We start from the raw sequence: 20653 nt of genomic DNA, 5'->3' as shown, positions 1-20653 counted from the left end.
ATTCCATCATGGGAATCTATCTCCTTACTACATTCCATCACAAAAAGAGTCTGTAATTTTGATTACGCACCTACATCACTTACTAATCCCATCACACATCACTTCTGTGCAGCCAGTGCCACGTCATTATTAAGAATAAATGTGAGAAATTAAGTCTGAGATTAATTCAGCTTCGACCTTTATCATTCCACCTGATAAAGCCCTGGAGCTTGTAAAAATTTTGTGGCAGGTAGAAATTCAAAATATGATGTATCATGACTCATTTCTTTCTTTCTCCTTTGCTGGAGAAATGGAGCGTTCATGAGAATTATGAAATATGGCGATTGTCTAAAACAGATCAGTTATAAATATTTAGCAAACATGGTAAAAGTATTTCTGGATTACTGTTGTAACTTTGAACGGTCACTAAACGAATGTTTTGCTTCTCATCCAAGAAACTTCTTCAGTCAGAACTGAAGAAGCTTCTTGGATGTGAAGCAAAATGTCTTCAAGGAAAAACAAAGAGAGTCTAGTTGCCTCTTGAAAAAGCACCTTTGGGACAACCATGACCTGGGTGATTAAGAATCATAGACATTTAGAAGAAAAGAAAAGAAAAAAGAGAATAAAAGAAAAAAGAAAAAAGAAAAAAAAGAAGGAAGGAAGGAAGAAAAGAAAGAAAGGAGAAAAAGGAAGGAAGAGAAAAGAAAGAAAGAAAGAAAGAAAGAAAGAAAGAAAGAAAGAAAGAAAGAAAGAAAGAAAGAAAGAAAAGAAAGAAAAAAGCTTCTTGGATGAGAAGCAAAACATCTTAAAGGAAAAACAAAGTTTAAGAGTTGACTCTTTAAAAAGAACCTTTATAATAGTTCCTAAAGCAATGAAATAGCTGGATCATTGAGGAAGGGCTGGGCTAGCAACAGCGATCATGTTCAAATCTTCTGGTCAGCTCCCTAGAAATTAGCATACTGGGGTGTGATGGAGACATCTAATTGTGCCTCTCACCCACACTCACGCAGCAGGAGAGAGCAATGAACTTCTTGACCTTTGAGACTTATCAGTCAGCTTGCTTTACTCGTGTGGATTTGTTCGAACTTGATGGATAACTTCATATTTGTGGAACCTGATCAATACTTTGGTAGTAATCTCCCAAAGCCTGAAAACCCAATGATAATATCTGCTTTAGGCTGTAGAAAAGGTAAATAAAGACATACGATAAAAGGTTTTCAATCTTCAGTCTTTCAGCCAGGAAACCCATCACATTTTATATCAACATTGCCCAGTTTAATCCTTGTTATGGAAGATATTTTAGCCACCCATTGTCCTAATGTTTGTTTTTGTTTCTTTTCTAAGGACATTTGGAACTTTTGCTAATCTTGGAAGTTCCTCAGGTCTGCTGATATTTCACTGCCTCCTTCCTTCCTTCCTTCCTTCCTTCCTTCCTTCCTTCCTTCCTTCCTTCCTTCCTTCCTTCCTTCCTTATTCACCCACTCAGTCACTCAAGGCAAAACATACATTTCCCCCACAAATACCATCCCGTGAAGTAACTTTGGCTAACAGAAAATAAGTTGTCCAGAATCACCAGTGAACTTTCAAGCCAGAATATGGAACTTCAATCTGGATCTTTAGATCCTAGTCCCAGATTTTAACTACTATGCTAAGGAATCTCAGTGGATATTAGAATGAGATTGTGCCAGCTGAGTTATTTAGAACTCAGGTACCTGGCATGCTTCAAACTAAATTCTTACAATGAACAGGGTGTGGATTTTAAGGCCTACAAAGTCCTTTCCAATTCTGTAAGCTGATAAGCATTTTGAATGTTTGGGCATTGCTTCTTTTCCAATTATCTTTTATTAAAGGGACTTTTAGAGAGTAAAAACAATACAAATTTTAAGAAAAAAATATTTATATACAAAGTTTGTTTATATACAACTATATACAGATATGTTTTAAATTATTTTAATTTTTATATTGTATGTATTTTAATCTTGGCTGTTCACCGCCCTGAGTCCTTCGGGAGAAGGGCAGTATAAAAATTTAATAAATAAATAATAATAAGATAAAGGAATGGCTTCCAATCTTCTTTACAGCAGTTATAAATGCATTTCTACTTCATTTTTTTCTCTCTATATAGTTATATCATGGCTCTCTTCTTTCTATATTCTATCCTTTTCAATATTCAAATCCATAAAGTTCATTTCCCCCCCATTTTTCAGCAAAAAGTCCATAAAAGGTTTCCAGTCTCTGACAAATGTAGTTGTTTTCTTTTCCCTGATCAAGCCAGTCAATCTTGCCATCCTTGCAAAGTCTGTCACCTTCACCAGCCATTCCTCCATTGTGGGCTTTTTCATTTTTGTGCATTGAACAATCTTGCTTCCTACAGAATCCTTATCATAGAGGAGAAAGTTCTTTTGGCTTTTAAAACAAAGCAGCTCAAGTTACCACAGACAAAAGGAATGCAATTTGCAATCACTGGTGTGTAAACAAGAGCAGTATCTTGCTCCAAAAATCCTCTCAGGCAGGAATGTAGTTCAGTGGACTTCTTCACTTGATCTTCTCCTAATGAGTTGGATTTTAATTTCCATAATTCAAGTTATCTTGGCTAGGCGGTATAGGAGATTTTTTGTTGTTGCAAAACTGCCGAAAGATAGAACAGCGCAAGCTTGTGTTGGAAGAAATGTCCATCTGGGTTCAGTTCCAAGTGGGGAGAAAGACACTGGAAACATGGTGGCTGATTGGAAAGATGGTTTTTAATGGTGGACAGGACCACATGGTTTGAAGTCCTGGGCAAAAAGCACATGGTTGAGAGAGAGAGATTTATACCCTCTGTTCGGTTTTGAATTTGAGCTTGTATTCTGATTGGTTGTCAGATTCCCAAGGGGAGGGGGTCTTAGCTAACTTTGTAGGCTGTCTGTGTCCCAGGCTTGGTTGAGCCTTGCTGGGTGATGTAATCTTCCCAGGTACCCTGAGGTGAGATGGGTAGAGGGCTAATCCTATTATATCCTGAGGGCCATGTCTTAATCCCATCACCCCGGAGCTGAAGGGGAGCAGGGAGCTGCAGGATGCTGCTTTGTATTTAAAAATATGTTTCTCCTTTTCTCATCCAGGGAAATATAATATTCTGCCTTTTTAATATTTCCCAGAATATTTCATTCTTCTAGGAGGGGGGTGGGTGCTAACTTCCTACACTTGTTTCTTTCCCTCTCTGAAATATTACAGTTTATTTTTTGATATGACTTCTATCAAAGCCCTTCTTTCATACAACCTGAACCATAAGTTACAATCACATACAGAGAGTCCTTGCTTGCCAGCTTCTCATTCAGTCATGGTTCAAAGGTACAATGGTGCTGAAAAAGCAGCTTTGTGACCAATCCTCAAAATTGTGGCTATCGCAGCCTCCTTGCAGTCACATGATCGCCATTGGCAACTTTCGACTTCCAGTTTCTGACAAGAAAAACTATGGGGAAGCCATCAGGAAGTCGCAAGTTGCGGTCATGTGACATCTTGCTTAATGACTGTGGGTTAGCGGCAGTTAACGACCGCAGCCAGAACTGAATTCGGGTGCAGTCACAAGATGTTTCACTTTATGACCAATTAGTGGTGGAGTTACCAGTCCTAATTGCAGTTGGTAAGTGAGAATTACAGTACTTGTAATGCATGTGGTAAATTGAATTGCCATCGTTCTTTCTCACATAAACACTCAGAAACAGTTTTATTGCTGAAAATAGTCAACTCAGAGATTTGGGGAGCCTTTTGAGACGGTATCTGAAGAGGCCTTGGAGAGCTAAGAAATCTGGTAACTCTTTTTTTAAATATAATTTTTTTTGAAGAAAATTTTACATAACATTTTAAAAATATTGAAACATCAAAGGAAAAATAGAAGAAAGAAAGAAGAGAAAGAGAAAAAGAGAAAGAAAAGAAAGAGAAAGAAAAAGGAAAGAGAGAGAAAGAGAGAAAGAAAGGAAGGATAGATAGATAGATAGATAGATAGATAGATAGATAGATAGATAGATGAAGGAATTAAAAAAAGGTTAACAACAGGAAAAATGACAGAATAAGAAAGATATCTAAAGAAGCTACTTCCGATCTTCTTTGCATAGTTACAAACACAGTAGTTACCATTTCCACCCTCCCAGATTACATATCAGCGTTCCTTTCTTCCCACAACCAACCTTTTAAATAAATAAATCCTAAAACCATTCATTTACTTGCATTCATTTTCAGGTCTGTAAAGAATTTCTAGCCTTTTATTCTTAAAAAACAATATTTTTTTATTAATACATTTATTAGTAATAAAAACTAATATAAACTCAACCTGGAGAGAATAAAAAGATAATAAAATGTGGAGGGGGAAAAAATTAAAGAAGGAAAAGAAAAGAATAGAATGAAAAAAAAAAGAAAAACATAAAGAGGTGACCTCCAACCTTTGCCACAATAAATATAGATAATTTAATCACTTTTTACCTCCTATAAATTTACATCCCTTCACCCCATATTATGTCCCTTATCTATTAGCCATAAACCTCAATTTTTAAATCTGGTATCAGCAAAAAGTGCCTAAAAGGTTGCCAGAACTTTTTTTGGGGGAAGGGCAAAATGAGAGAACTTTATTTTAACCTTGATCAAATAAATCAACTTTATATTCCTTCCTTGTACTTCTAGCAGCCTTAATCTTTAATTCAATCAAATATCATCATAGGATTTGATTTTCTTTATTCTATTGCACAAACTTCAAGGGCTGGATAAGCTTCTTTTGTACATCCAATAAGAATTGACCTGTCATTTATAGTTCCACTTTCAGTATATTCTCTGTCTTGCTAAATTTGTTCCACATCTGTCTTTCCTTCTTTAACATTTTTTTTGACATTGTTACTGACATGAACTAATTATGGAAACGTTGCATTGCCATTGCAGTCAGTACTTTCTGGCTCCATCCTTCAAAGATCTCCTTTAATGTTTTTGATGTTATAATATTTTGTTCCAGTAATAACCAACTTCAAGAATCAGGCTTGCATTTTTTTGTTTTGCTTAGACTCTTTAGACTCCTCTAGTGTCCAGTTTCTAAAGTCATAAATTAACTTATCTTTGTTATATGATTTACAATTGCCAAAAGAGTCAATATATATATATATATATTTTCTTTGAGAAGCTAATTATTCCAAAATCAGTTCTGAAATCCTGGAATTCTAATATCTTATACTAAAGGTGAATATTCAAAATTTATTTGGAAGAAGAAGGAGAAGGAGGAGGAGGAGGAGGAGGAGGAGGAGGAGGAGGAGGAGGAGGAGGAGGAGGAGAAGAAGAAGAAGAAGAAGAAGAAGAAGAAGAAGAAGAAGAAGAAGAAGAAGAAGAAGAAGAAGAAGAAGAAGAAGAAGAAGAAGAAGAAGAAGAAGAAGAAGAAGAAGAAGAAGAAGAAGAAGAAGTAGTAGTAGTGGAGGAGGAGGAAGAGGAAGAGGAAGCCTTTCCAATTTCTTCTGTCCACATACTCCACTTTTTTTCCAAAATGATGAGCTGTTTTGTTATTGGTATTTCTCACATGATGTATGTTTTATACATGCTTACTTTGAGAGAGTATCACTTACCAGTGAGAAAAATGGTTAGCAATCATTCTCCTTAATGTGGAATGGGATGGAAGGGAGCTACCTGTTCGTCTTCCAATCTATCCCAAAATGCCATGGAGGCTATGCCCAGCACCTGAAGGAACAGATCACAAGCCACCTAAAGTAACCAAGAGGAGCTGAGCTTATCACAACTCTCTCACCATATTATGGATCACAAAATCAAAGGAAGCAAGCCAGATTGTGCCCATTGGCAAAAACTGTATCAAGAGCAAAAGAAAAACACAACTTTGAAAACTGGAAGCACAAACTTGAATCGTTCTAAACTTGACTGTAAAAAATATGACTTCTGTAATAGAGTTATGAAAGTCTGGAATGCCCTACCTGATTCAAGTTGTCTCAGCTACAAATTTTAAGAGTTTCAGTCACAAATTGACTTCCGTGGACCTTACTTTATATTTAAGTGGTCCGTAGAGGGGATGTGCATAAGTGCGCTAACGTACCTATCGTCCTTCTCATTGTATTTTTATTCTTTTATTCTTGTTCTCATTTTTGTTTGACAAATTCCAATTAAATCAATCAATCAATCTATGATTTTAGGCGGCCTCAGCTGTTGGAAGAAATGTCCATCTGTGTTCAGTTCCAAGTGGCAAGAAAGACACTGGAAACATGGTGGCTGATTGAAAAGATGGTTTAATGGTAGATAGGACCACATGGTTTTGAGGTCCTGGGCAAAAAAGCACTTGGGTGTGAGAGAGAGAGATTTATACCCTCCATTTGGCTTTGAATTTGAGCTTCTTTCTGATTGGTTGTCAGACTCCCATGGGGCCATGCAGGGCTAACTTTGTAGGTTGTCTTTTGAGTTCCAGGCTTGGTTGAGCCTTGCTGGGTGATCCAATCTCCCCAGGTGCCATGTGGCGAGTTCTGTTGCTAGATGGGTAGAGGGCTAATCCTTTCTTTCTTGGATCTTGGGTGAGGGCATTTGCTTATGAATAGACCTAGCTATCTCTTTATCTCTTAAGGGCTGACATCTGCTGTGGGCTATTGAGGAGGGTGCGGGATATTAAGAGTGAGTCTACTTCCTGCCTAAAAAAACATGTTTCTCCATTTCTCATCCAGGAAAATATAATATTCTGCCTTTTTAATATTTCCTAGAATATTTCATTCTTCTAGGAGAGGGGTGGGTGCTAACTTCCTACACAGCTCTGGACTGGACATGTGGTGAAGGCAACATCATGAGAATATGGCAGAAAAAAAAACATCTACTATGCCATATCATGCCATAGTTAGAAAGATAGGCTAGGAGGTTGAGCTTCTTGAAATAGAAGAAAGCTATAGTAGTTTAAAACTGGCTGTCCCCATTCCTAATCCTTAGTTGCAGAAGACTTTAGCTCTGGCCTTGAAAAGGAGATGGGAAAGAGAAAATGGTCCCTCAGTCCTGGGAAAGTAGAACTCTTGAGAAAGAAGAGATTCTGACTAGCTCCATCTTGATTTGTGGTCAAAAAAGGGCAATGATTGGTTTTGAACAGGTTTTCAAGATTCCATTAATGTATCTCAAAATAATAAATTAACATTCCTGAAATCCCTGCTGTCTCTTGTTTCTTGGTCAGCTCAAAAGGCTGACATTATTCTGTCTCAAATTGCCTCTCTTCTAAATCACTGCAGCCCAAAAGACTTCCTTCAAAAGGAGGAAAAGCAAAGCTTGGCAGATTGTATAAATCTTGAGGCTGCCTTTGATGTTGTCAGAAGACTGTTGACCTGGTTAACTCCCAGGTTGGGAAGAGATGAAGGCAACATCAGATATACATAAGCAGATCTGAGCAAATTACTGCCCAGATATGAAATACCTCACATGATGTACAGATTATTAACAAATAATTATATATATAAGGTACTTGGGAAAATGTCATGGGATAAATCTCTTGTGCCACGGGATTCCGGTTCCTTTGACAATCTATCACTTAGGAATGTTGGTCAGCTATCTACTGATGGACAGTCCCATTTAATGGGAATTCTCATCACATTGCAGCCATAAATAGCACTGGTAATGTTCATCTCCATCTATGTATCATTGCCTGCCTTTCTAAGGAGATCAGATGGACACCTGCCAAACTCTTACATATAACATACTTACGTAACAATAATTCAGTCCACAGATTCCACAGATTAACAGAGTTGGAAGGGACCTTATAGGTCATCTAGTCCAACCCTCCGCTCAAACAAGAGATCCTACATCATTTCTGACAAATGGCAGTCCAATCTCTTCTTGAAAGTCTCAAGTGATGAAGCTCCCACAACTTCCGAAGGCAACTTCTGTTCCATTGGTTGATTCTTCTCACTGAAAGTTTCTCCTCATTTCTAGGTTGAATCTCTCCTTGTTCAGTTTCCATCCATTACTCCTAGTTTGGCCTTCGGATGCTTTGGAAAACAGCTGGACCCCCTCCTCTCTGTGGCAGCCCCTCAAATATTGAAACACTGTTATCATGTCACCCCTGGTCCTTCTCTTCACTAGACTAGCCATACCCAGTTCCTGTAACCGTTCTTCATATGTTTTAGTTTCCAGTCCAGTCCAGTAAAAAAAAAATAAGCATAATAAAGGCACTAGATCTGGCAAAAACTTGGCAAATTCTAATGAGAGCTAGTCTGATGTAGTAGCTGAGATGCTTTGCTAGAAACTGGGAGACTCTGAGTTCTAATCTTCCCTTTGGCACAAAAGGTGGCTGGGTGACTTTGAGCCTCTCTCTCCCTCAGGCAACCTACTTCATAAGGTTGTGGTGGGAAAAATAGAGGACAGGCCCACGCACCCCATCTTCAGCTGATGGTTGAGCTGAGAAAGCGGGATGAAAATCTAATAAATAAGTAATCTATTCTTTTCGCTTTACATTTAAAAAAACCTTTATTTAATAATGCTACGGTGTGTGTGTGTGTGTGTGTCTGTATACACACACACACATACAGAGAGAGAGAATATGTGTGTATATATGTACATATATATACACACATATAAAGAAAGAAGCAGACATTCTGCGAGCTCCGGAACTTAAAATTTTAAAATAATTTTTAAAAAATTATTCTTTCATCAGCCATCTGCTGACATTGTCAGAGTATTAAACTACCATTACAGAAATCTCTGCCTTTATATGCCATTAATCAATTTGGCCATGGCGCGCGTAATAGGCCCTTCCAGCCGTCTCCCACTTGTAATTAGCTGTGTTGTCAGCAGATGGCTGACAAAAGCTTAGTAGAATAAATTTTTTAAAATTATTCTAAAATTTTAAGTTCTGGAGCTCGCAGAATGTCTGCTTCTTTCTTTATTAATATACCTGGAACTCATATTTTTAGAATAGTTTGTAATATATACATATATACACATATCTCTGTGTGTGTGTGTGCCGTGTTTCCCTGAAAATAAGACATCCCCTGATAATAAGTCCTCCCCAAAAAATAAGCCCTCCCCCAAAAATAAGTCCTCCCCCAAAAATAAGTCCTCCCCCAAAAATAAGCCGTCAATGAAAATATTTAAACGCATACGCAGCCGGTCCCTGCCATTTCCTCTGATTAGAGTTAGGGAGACAGAGCTGGAAATCAGGTAAGACGGCAAGAGGAGTCCTGTCTTGCTCCACGCCCCAATATAATAAGACCTTCCCGAAAATAAGGCCAAGCGCTTATTTCAGGGTTTAAAAAAAATATACGACAGGGTCTTATTTTCGGGGAAACACGGTAGATAGATAGATACAGATACAGATATACATATACATATATGTATTAAGAATTGTCCTAAAAATACGAGTTCCAGGTATAGTTATAGGGGGGATTTTACACTCTGACGAAGTCGGTAGGGGCCGACGAAAGCTTAGCACAAGTTTTAAAATAAAAAATTTTAAACTTTTAAACGTTCCGGAGATTGTGATGTCTATCGCCTCTTCTATACATATATGTATATATATGTGTGTATATATGTATATATGTGTGTGTGTATACACACACAAACTCTGTATGTGTATCAGGGGTGAAATGTAAAATCTGTTACTACTGGTTCTGTGGGTGTGGCTTGGTGGTGGTGGGGTTAATGTTACTGGGTGGGTGTGGCCAACTTTTTTTTTTTTTAACTTTTCAAAGCATTTTTTCTAATGCTTTGAAAAGCCTCTGCCAATCAGGCAACTCAGCTGGGATCATCAGAGAGGCATTTTAAAAAATACCTCTCTGCCAATCAAGCAACTCAGCTGGGAGTTGCCAGAGACTTTTCAAAGCATTTTTTTTACCACCTCTTCTGCCAAGAGGGTGCAGAAAAAAATGCTTTGAAAAGCCTCTGATGATCCCAGCTGAGCTGCGTGATCATCAGAGGCTTTTTTTTTTTACTTTTAAAAGCTTTTTTCCTTCGGAAGAGGTTGTAGAAAAAATGCTTCTAAAAGTAAAAAAAAAAAGCCTCTGATGATCATGCGGCTCAGCTGGGCATGGTGAGGGGAGACACAGGGATTTTTGCTACCGGTTCTCTGAACCACCCGCTGCTATCGCTACCGGATCGGGCGATCCGGTCCAAACCGGGAGCATTTCACTCCTGATGTGTATGTATATGTATATATGTGTATACACACACAGATGAAAAATGATATTCGGTTCCATATTTTAAGAACTAGATTAACAGTACTTTGTGCTTATATTATTATTATTTTTCACTGGCTTCACATTTCCATAATTAGCGCATGGGAATATAACAGTTTAAGCCTACCATGTGGAAAGGTCTATAGTAAGTCAGCCCTACTCCATTTAAGCCCCTTCTCATAGACCCAATATATTTCTAAAAATCTACTCCAAGCGCCTCCTGAGATGACACCGCCACCCCTTACCTAACATTGCATTCAAAATGCTGGTCCTTCTTCACCAGATGAAAGGGGTCGCTTTGGTATCAGAAGGTGCAACTGCCAAGTTCTCATGATGTACTGAGACACAATGTCATTGTTCACAATTTGTGTGTTATTCCCATCCTTTCTCCTCTGGCTTTTGCAAGATCAAGCAGACACTGAGCAGCACCAGTCAGCAGTAGGAATTCTTGTTTAACCTGCCACAGCTTGCCAGCATAGAGGCTGGGCATGGGGCCAGCCTCTGAATTTTGGAAGGAGTGTGGAGGAGTGGGTGGAGGGGAGGACAGAGCAGATATACCACATGAGCCCTAAAACTGCCAAATATTTCTGTTAGGTTAAGAATCTGCTGAGATAACATTTTTTCCAGCCGGCAATGCCTCCCTCCCAAGTGGTTTTTCAAAAAGGATTATGCAAGTCACAACTCTGAACCAGCAACGTTTGCCTGGCAGTGGATCCCAGAATATGGAATACCTGATCTGTTTAATTTGACCTGATCTGATCTCTTCCCACCCTGCAGTCTTGTTGTGAGATCTTGGTGAAATAAAACTGTTATGCTTTTCCTGCTATGAGAGGTCTTCCTAACAGCACCACCCAGTGGTGGGTTGCTACTGGTTCACCCCGGTTTGGGCAAACTGGTAGCAGCAGCAGCGGGATGCTCCGCCCACCCGCCCGGACATCATCAAATACGCTCTACTCATGCGCAGAAGTGGCACCTGCACAAGCAAACTGGTAGCAAAGGTATGTGAAACCCACCTCTGGCACCACACCAAGAGTCAGACATGACTGGACAGGGGGAAATCTTTACTTTCATCTGTAGAGGTCTTCCACTCTAATCCCCTGAACATGTCACCAAAAAAGGCAATGGCCAAGCTGGGAATGATAGCAGTTGCATTCCAAATACATGTGTAGGATTTCAGCTTAAGGAAAGGTATTCTAAGCTCCGGTGGCGCAGTGTTTAGAATGCAGAACTGCAGGCTACTTTAGCTGACTGCCGGCTGCCTGCAATTTGGCAGTTCGAATTTTACCAGGCTCAAAGTTGACTCAGATTACAGATGGACTCTGCTCACCGCCAGGAGTTCAAATCCTGGCCGGCTCAAGGTTGACTCAGCCTTCTGTCCTTCCGAGGGGGGGGGTAAAATGAGGACCCAGATTGTTGGGGGCAATATGGTGACTCTGTAAACCATTTAGAGAAGGCTGTAAGTAGTATATAAGTCTAAGTGCTATTGCTATTGCTATTGGTAAGGCAGAAGTCTCCAAACCTGGCCATTTTAAATCTTGTAGACTTCAACTCCTAGAATTCCTCAGTCAGCCATGCTGGCTGGGGAATTCTGGGAGTTGAAGTCCACAAGTCTTAAGGTTGCCAAGTTTGGAGACCCCTGATCTAAGATAACATTTCATAAGTTATTTATGTCTTTGGATCTGGCAAAACGTGGCAAAGGAGCTTTTTCAAGAGGGAATTGGCGTTTCTCTGTTTTTTTTTTGAAGACATTTTGCTTCTCATCCAAGAAGCTTCTGAACTGAAGAACTGAAGAAGATTCTTGGATGAGAAGTGAAATGATTTCAAGGAAAACTAAGAAAGTCTGGTTGCCTCTTGAAAAAGCACCTTTGGGACAACCTTGGGAATTTCCATAGACATTGATTTGGCAAAATAGTAGTTGATACCAACCACACCTTGGAGAAATGTAGATGTATTTCCCACAAGTATAGACAATGCTTTGGATTGGGGCAACATTGGCTTGACAAGCAGATACTGATTAAAACAAGATACAAAGGAATGGGATGTGGGCACCAGTCAGAATTCCCTCATTTAAATAGTAACATTAAGACTCTTATGGAGCAATAATAAGAAAAACAAAGCAGATAGATCCTTGCCTCAAGAGTTTCTAGAAGAAAGAAACAGGGAGTCCTTCTGAGGCAAATCCTGCTAGATTGTACTTCAGCACATTTATGGATTACCAGAAGGATTAGAAGATTAAAGAAGAAAAAATAATGAGATTCGAGGTGTGGAGGAGGAAATCAAATGGCATAAATTCCAGTGAGCAAGTGGATCTCCAGACAGAGGAATAAGGAGAAAAAAAATGAGATGGACTAATGAGAAGGACCTGCAGACATCAGGAAGTCTACACTTCACCAAAAGATTCAAAACATCCAGACAAAATGTTGACTGTGGTTTCTATGTAATTATTGCTATAGAATTAAATAACAAGTTCCATCATCTGGTAATATAGCAATAGCACTTAGACTTATATACTGCTTCGCAGTGCTTTTATAGCCCTCTCTAAGTGGTTTACAGTATTGCGCCCAACAATCTGGGTCCTCATTTTACCCACCTCGGAAGGATGAAAGGTTGAGTCAACCTTGAGCCGGTTAGGATTCGAACTCCTGGCAGTGGGCAGAGTTTGCCTGCAATACTGCGTTCTGACCACGGTGCAGGAACAGCTTATAGGAACAAGTTACAGGAACAAGAACTGAAACAGGAAAGATATTTCATATAATGTTTGTATGGTTTTTTTGTTTTTTTTTAAGACTGCTATACCAATATTGACCATGGGTGTTTTTTTTTTTGTTTGGTTTTGTGGTTCTACATAGAAAAAGTTATTTGGGGCTTTTTTCAGGAAAAAGGCAATGGACAGAGCTTGAACAGCTGCCCTTCCCTTTTTGGCCAGTCATACACCTGGTGCAGTGGTGGGATTCAAATTTTTTTTACTACCAGTTCTGTGGGCGTGGCTTTTTTTTTTTTTTTTAATTTGATTATATGCCGCCCTTCTCCGAAGACTCAGGGCGGCTTACAATGTGCTCAGCAATAGCCTTCATCCTTTTGTATATTTATACAAAGTCAGCTTATTGCCCCCACAAACTGGGTCCCCATTTCACCTACCTTAGAAAGGATGGAAGGCTGAGTCAACCTTGAGCCTTGGCGAGATTCGAACCCTGCAGTAATTGCTGGCAGCTGGTCTTAATAAGCTTAATAATAGGGTGCCTTAAACCCCTGTACTACAAAGGCTTGGTGAGCGTGGCCTGCCAGTGTGACAGGCAGCACTCGACCTCCTGCACCCGCCTGGGAGCAAAAATGGGCTGCCGGGGGGGGGCTCGCTCCCCTCCTGTGCCCCATTTTGGGCCTAGTAGGCCTCCCTGAAGCCTCCTGGGAGCGAAAACGGGCTGCGGGGGGGGGGCACCGCAATTTTGGGCCTAGCAGGCCTCCCTGCGCTTACCTGGGAGCCAAAATGGGGCACATGGGGATTCCTGGAAGGGGTGGGGTGGGAAAGGGCAGGGCCAGTCAACAATTTAACTACAGGTTCGCCCGAACCGGCCCGTACCAGTTGAATCCCACCACTGACCTGATGATAGAAAGCATCATGGACAGACAATAAGGTTCAGTCAAGGACAAGGGTATCAAAAGGTCCTGGAAATGTGTCCAAGATCAGGCTAATAAAACCTGCAGGAGTTTTTTAAAGGGTTACTAAAGGATCCTGCATGGAAAATGGAGTCTGGAATACAGTGGTGGGTTTCAAATTTTTTTACTACCGGTTCTGTGGATGTGGCTTGGTGGGAGTGGCTTGGTGGGCATGGCAGGGGAAGGATACTGCAAAATAAACTGTTTAGCAACTGTCCCTTTTAGCAACTGTTCGCAATTACCCTGGTGATGAAAAACTAACTTTACAACCAATCCTCACTTTTACAACCTTCGCGTGTCTGTGAAGCAAAGAGTAACGCTGAAGTAAGGTCATATGCACAGCTGCAATTTCATTTAGTGACCACTTTGCTTTACAACCTAACAGTTGCTCCCAATTGTGATCACTAAAGAAGGACTCGTTGCAATTTATTTATTTATTTATTTGTCAAGAACGTATTAGGTAATAAGTATAAACATGGATTGGATACATAAAATAGATACAAATAGAGGAAACATTAGGACATAGCTCTCTGAAGCTATGAAATAAAAGCACAATTATATAGCAATGGCAGTGAAAACATATTTTGATTCAACCAAGGTAGATTTCATGTTTTGACAATCTTCTCTTTGGTTGTTGCTAAAATGAAACAGGAATATCTCCTTAGTTTCACCTAAAGCATGACTGAGCTCGCAATGTCTGTATCATTTCTACCCTTGCTTCTGGAAATGTCAATAAAGAGAAATATCTTAAACAAGCAGGATTCAAGTGGCTGAAACAGAACAGGTTGGGTTGCTTCTCTTCTTCAGAAATACTTTGGCCCACTCCATCCAGAATTGGTAAAGAGGCAGAAAAAATTAAAAAGAACAGGATGAGGACCGCACCTTCTACTTCACTATTTCTGTATGAATAGCTGCATGTTTTTCTGGGGTGGGTGCATTTATTTAAGGACTATGCTAAGAAGAGAAACTACAGGAAAGCACCAGAGAATTCTATGCCATAATTTTATGACATTCATAGTGGCAATTAACAATTAGCAGCTTTTCTTTTCATCAAATGGATTAAGCAACCTAATACATTGGTAAAGGTATATAAAAAACTGAGTCATGAAAATGTTCGTCCTGCTCTTCTAATGTAGGGGGGGGGAGGAGAGGCAGAGAGGGAGAGGGAGAGGGAGGGAGAGGGAGAGAGAGAGAGAAATAGTGTATCAGTCAGACAGTCAGGCCTAGTGGTTAAGACACCTGGCTTGACAGTAGGTGATTGTGAGTTCTAGTCCTACTTTAGTCATGCAAACCAGCCAGTGTCCTTGGACCAGTCACTTTCTCTCAACCCAACACACCTCAAAGGTTTGTTGTTGTTGTTGTTGTGGGAAAAATAGGAGGTGGAAGGTATATGGATATGTTCAGCGCCTTCAGATATTTGTAAAAATAATAAAGGTATAGTATAGCATAGCATAGCATAGCATAGCATAGCATAGCATAGCATAGCATAGCATAGCATAGCATAGCATAGAATAGCATAGAATAGCATAGTATAGTATAATAATAAGTATGACTTAAGGCTGTTGGATGATACCTGAGGAAGAAGTAGAGAGAGTGGAATTTCATAGAGAACTCAAAATGAAGGAAACATAGAATTTGGGTTCTAAAGCCAGACAGCTGCTTGTTCCTAGACCCGTGATGGCGAACCTATGGCACGACTGCCACAGGTGGCACACGGAGCCATATCGGTGGGCACACGAGTGTTGCCCTAGCTCATCTCCAGCATGCATGTGTATGCCGGCCAGCTGATTTTTGGACCTTCTGGGCCCACCGGAAGTTGGGAAGCAGGAAGGCCTCCGGGGGATGGGGAAGGCTGTTTTTGTCCTCCCCAGGCTCCTAAAAAGGCTCTAGAGCCTGGGGAGGGTGAAAAACTGGCCTACCGGCCCCACTGTGCCATTGTGTGCCAAAAGCAGAGGGAGTGGGGGGAGCTGTGCACGCATGCACGGGGGAGTGGGGCGCATTGAATTATGGGTGTGGGCACGCGCATGCGCAACCCCCCCGGCTCCCCTCACTTTTGGCACCCAACGGTAAAAAGGTTAGCCATCACTGTCCTAGACTATAAAAAGAAAATCAACATTAGGTAGCAACCATTTTTATTAACCCAGCACAGTCTGTCTAGTTTCACTTAAAGCAAAGCCAACTGCTTTTAATTCAGTAATCCACAGTTCAACAAGCCCTCGTTTATTTCTTAATCTTTCTTTGAGCACCCTTTCTTCAGGAGCTGAATACCGAATGTATACATTGCATGCCTTCTGCATTTTTTTCTTCCTGTAAGAACCTCAAGGGGCAGGCTGGGTGGAGAATAACTGGCTCAGAACCATCTAGAGAACTTCCACAGCTGAAAGACTTGAAGTCAACCCAATACCCAAAATTTTATGCTCCACTAGCTTATTACAATGGATAGATTTGAAGTGAGAACATACTGTAGGAGATTACCAGGCTAAACCTGAGGGAGGGGTCAAATGCATCATCAGTCTTGAATCCCTTCTCGCCCACAAGATATCTAAGTCCCACCCACCTTGAATTCCATTGATTCTTATCTACCGCCAATTTGCTTTGACTGCTAGTAGTTCAGATTCTTGTAGAGAGTTTAAGCTTGCAATAAACCCTTATATATATTTGGACAACCTGGATTTCCTGATTTCCCACGCTTGACACATAATTGTAAGCCCATATAACCTATATAGAATAGAATAACAGAGTTGGAAGGGACCTGGGAGGTCTTCTAGTCCAACCCCCTGCTTAGGCAGGAAACCCTACACTACTTCAGACAAATGGTTATCCAACATCTTAAAAATTTCCAGTGTTGGAGCATTTACAACTTCTGGAGGCAAGTTGTTCCACTGATTAATTGTTCTAACTGTCAGGAAACTTCTCCTTAGTTCTAAGTTGCTTCTCTCCTTCATTAGTTTCCACCCATTGTGTCTTGTCCTATCCTCAGGTGCTTTGGAGAATAGCTTGACTCCCTCTTCTTTGTGGCAGCCCTTGAGATATTGAAACACTGCTATCAGATCACCCCTGATCCTTCTTTTCCTTAAACTAGACATACCCAGTTCCTGCAACCATTCTTCATATGTAAATATAATCAATAGTATATAATCTATAGTATATATAATCTATAGTAGCCTTCTCTAGCCGGTATCTGGGAAGAAGATCTGTGGAAGATGGACCTATAATTCAAGACAGCTGTTCTCCAAATTCTAGATAGGGCTCCTTTATTAAACCATTCCTTTTTCCCTAAATTTTCTTCCTTCACAGGAGCATAAAATAATAGGAGTAAAAACACTTATTTGATTTTTTTACATATCTCTTGCCCAGGGATCTACGTGGATGGCACAGAAGGCATGAACTCCAAAATTCGCTAAAGATGATAAAAGCAGAAATTAAATTTCTATCTTCAGAATGTTAAATTTTCCCCATCGGCAGTTTGTACTGTCCACCCAGCCTCCATGTTGTGATGGCAAAATAAAAGTTGTCTTCTTTAGTGATCTATCATTAGTATATTCTCAGGTGCTATGTTTTATAATTACTGTATTTGTTTTCATTTTTTTTCTTTTTAATTTTGTCAGCAGCCCTGAGTCACTTGTTGTCACTTGTTGAGAGGGGCGGCCACACAAATTGAATGAATGAATAAATAAATAATAAATTACAGCCGTGGCCACACAATGAATGAATGAATGAATGAATGAATGAATGAATGAATGAATAAATACTAAATAAATTACAGCCACGGTTGGGCTATGCTATAAATTAGCAGAGCAGAAATGAGAAATAATTAATTGAGAACTCTCAAAAGACATGGGAAATAACCCTTTGTGTGTGTATGTTTCCATCACATTTAAAAACTCAAAAAAGCAAAAGTATTGCAGTTCTGGGACTTTTAACGGAAGCCTCCAAAAACAAGATAAGCCAAGCCGTTGAGCCCCTTCTGTTTTATGGTCTATTAATTGAAAAATAACACCTCGGATTTCACAATATGGCAAATGTTAGGGCCAGATAACAGAAGGAAACTGCAGTGCTGTTTGTTGTCTATGAAATCTCCTTAGACATTTTTTGGAAACACAGTGCTGGACTCACTAGTTTATTGCTTCAGTGGAGTTCTTCTTATAGTATTTGTATTGTTACAAATTTTGTAGTACTATATAGATCAGGGGTCTCCAACCTTGGCAACTATAAACCTGGAGGACCAACTCCCTGGCTGGGGAATTCTGGGAGTTGAAGTCCTCTAGGTTTAAAGTTGCCAAGGTTGGAGACCCCTGATATAGATTGCTGTTGTTGTTTTCTTTTATAAAATCCAGCTGCTGCTTTTAACTGAGAACAATAAATACATAGCTTAATTGCATCTGCAATGCTCAGGTTCTTACCTTGGATTAATGCTGTGGAATAATGAAATTCACTGGCAACGAACCACATAAGATGTGAAGGATAAGTCTTGGGAAATGGTGTGTTTTGTCAACACTGAGGGAGAGTCAATGGGAATCTGCATAGTTTCCATGTGAGCAACAGGACTGTTTTGAAACATTGGGTTTTTTTCCCTTTCCCTTTTTATATTTTAGTTTTTATTAGTTTTTATTAGTTTTTTTATTTTTTATTAGTTTTATCAGTGGTGAAATCCAATTTTTTTTAAACTACCGGTTCTGTGGACATGACTTGGTGGGCATGGTGTGGCTTGGTGATGTGGCATAGGAAGGATACTGCAAAATCTCCATTCCCACCCCACTCCAGGGGAAGGATACTGCAAATTCCCCATTCCCTCCTCATTCCTGGGGGAAGGATATTGCAAAATCCCCATTCCCACCCCACTCCAGGGGAAGGATATTGCAAAATCTCCATTCCCACCCTACTCCAGGGAAAGGATACTGCAAAATCGGCATTCTCTCCTCACTCCTGGGGGAAGGATATTGCAAAATCCCCATTCCCTCCCCGCTCCTGAGGGAAGGATATTGCAAAATCTCCATTCCCACCCCCCTCTGGGGCCAGACAGAGGTATTTGTTGGTTCTCCAAACTACTCAAAATTTCTGCTACCGGTTCTCCAGACCCTGTCAGAATCTGTTGGATTTCACCCCTGCTTTTTATATTTAAAAAGTGTGAGAGAAAAATATATAAAATCAAGATGTATGTAATGTATATATTACATTAGCCTGAAATTCTCTAGGGACCTCTAGTGGCTTAATTCCAGAAAACAATATTATGATAAAACATATTTAATAATGAAAAGTTTTATTTTTAATTAGTTGTAGAATACCATAGAAGCAAAATTCAAGTTACATACTAACAAATCAGGCTATTAACATTCATTTCAAAAAGGAGGTGGCATTAGAAAATCCATTTCATAGAGATATTAGTTTGAGTGAAATCCCAAATGGGATCTCTTAAATATCTTCCTGCTTCAGACATTAGGATAAATATGGTAAGGAAAAATGTCTTCACAAGTTTGCTTCCAAAAATGTATATAAGCACCAGATATAAAAAGAAAAAAACCCATCATCCATAAACTTTAACACATATCCCCAATCATATAACAAATTTATTTTTAGAAACAACTATTCTAAATGATTGAATTGATAGATTACACTAAGCAAGCATCGTTTTACTTGGTTTTGAGCTAATACATTCTATGAATCGAACCAATTGCATTTATACTTCATAAACCATTGCTAAATAAATTATGGCTTAACAAAATGTGATATAGCCCCCTTCTTACTCAGCTACCCTGAGTCTCCAGAGAAAGGCAGCATATAAATTGAACTAATAAAATAAAAAATAAATAAAATAAACGTAGGCTTTTTTGTGGATAATTTTATTTTCTAAATTTGATATTGTGGCCAAGGTATCTCTTTTGAAATGTTGTGTTTATTCTGTGGTTAATACATATCTTAATAAATTGTTGTATGTTTGTTTAGGTTTTCTGGGATTGTGCCTAATTGAAATACCTGCAATTATCCATTTTATCATAACTGTTTTTAATTGGTTCTGTTTCTGTGACAAGCATAGCAATAGTTTAAAGGCCATCAAGTTTGATCCCATGCTTATTTCAAGATGTGCTAAAGCATTTTGAACAGGTGGCTCTCCAGCCTCGGTTGAAAGATCTCCATTGAACAGGAACCTGAATTAACTTCTCCCTAAATTCAACCCCACTACTTCTGCTCCTGTCCTTTGGGGCAGTGGTGGGATTTAAATTTTTTTTACTACTGGTTCTGTGGGCGTGGCATGGCATGGCTTGGTGGGCATGGCAGGGGAAGAATACTGTAAAATCTCCATTCCCTCCCCACTCCAGGGGAAGGTTACTGCAAAATCCCCATTTCCTCCCATCAGCTTGGACTCAGGAGGCAGAGAATAGATGGGGGCGGGGCCTGTCAGAGGTGGTATTTACCAGTTCTCCGAACTACTCAAAATTTCCGCTACCGGTTCTCCAGAACTGGTCAGAATCTGCTGAAACCCACCTCTGCTTTGGGGCAACAGAGACCCAGAGAACCCCTTTTTTCATTTCACAGCCCTTTAAATAGCTGAAGACTGCTATCACCTCTCCCTCAATCTTTTCCTCTATCCAGTTCCTCAGAGGACTTGGTTTCCAAACCCATTTTGAACTGTGCCATTTTTGAACTATGGTGCCCAGAACTGGGCACATATTCCAAGTGAGAACAGACCAAGGCAGGCTGGGACAATGACTTCTGGAAATTTAAGACACTGTAAATTTAATCATCCCATCCTAAAATAAAATTTGAGCGTCAAAAAATTGAGGCCTTTGAACTATGGTGTGGAGAAGACTCCTGCGAGTCCCTTGGACTGCAAGGCGATCCAACTGGTCAGTACTAGAGGAGATCAACCC

Source organism: Pantherophis guttatus, chromosome 5 (assembly GCF_059756535.1).
Source record: "Pantherophis guttatus breed Tessera chromosome 5, ASM5975653v1, whole genome shotgun sequence".
NCBI classification, from domain to species: domain Eukaryota; kingdom Metazoa; phylum Chordata; class Lepidosauria; order Squamata; family Colubridae; genus Pantherophis; species Pantherophis guttatus.
Note: the sequence above shows the minus strand (reverse complement) of the source record.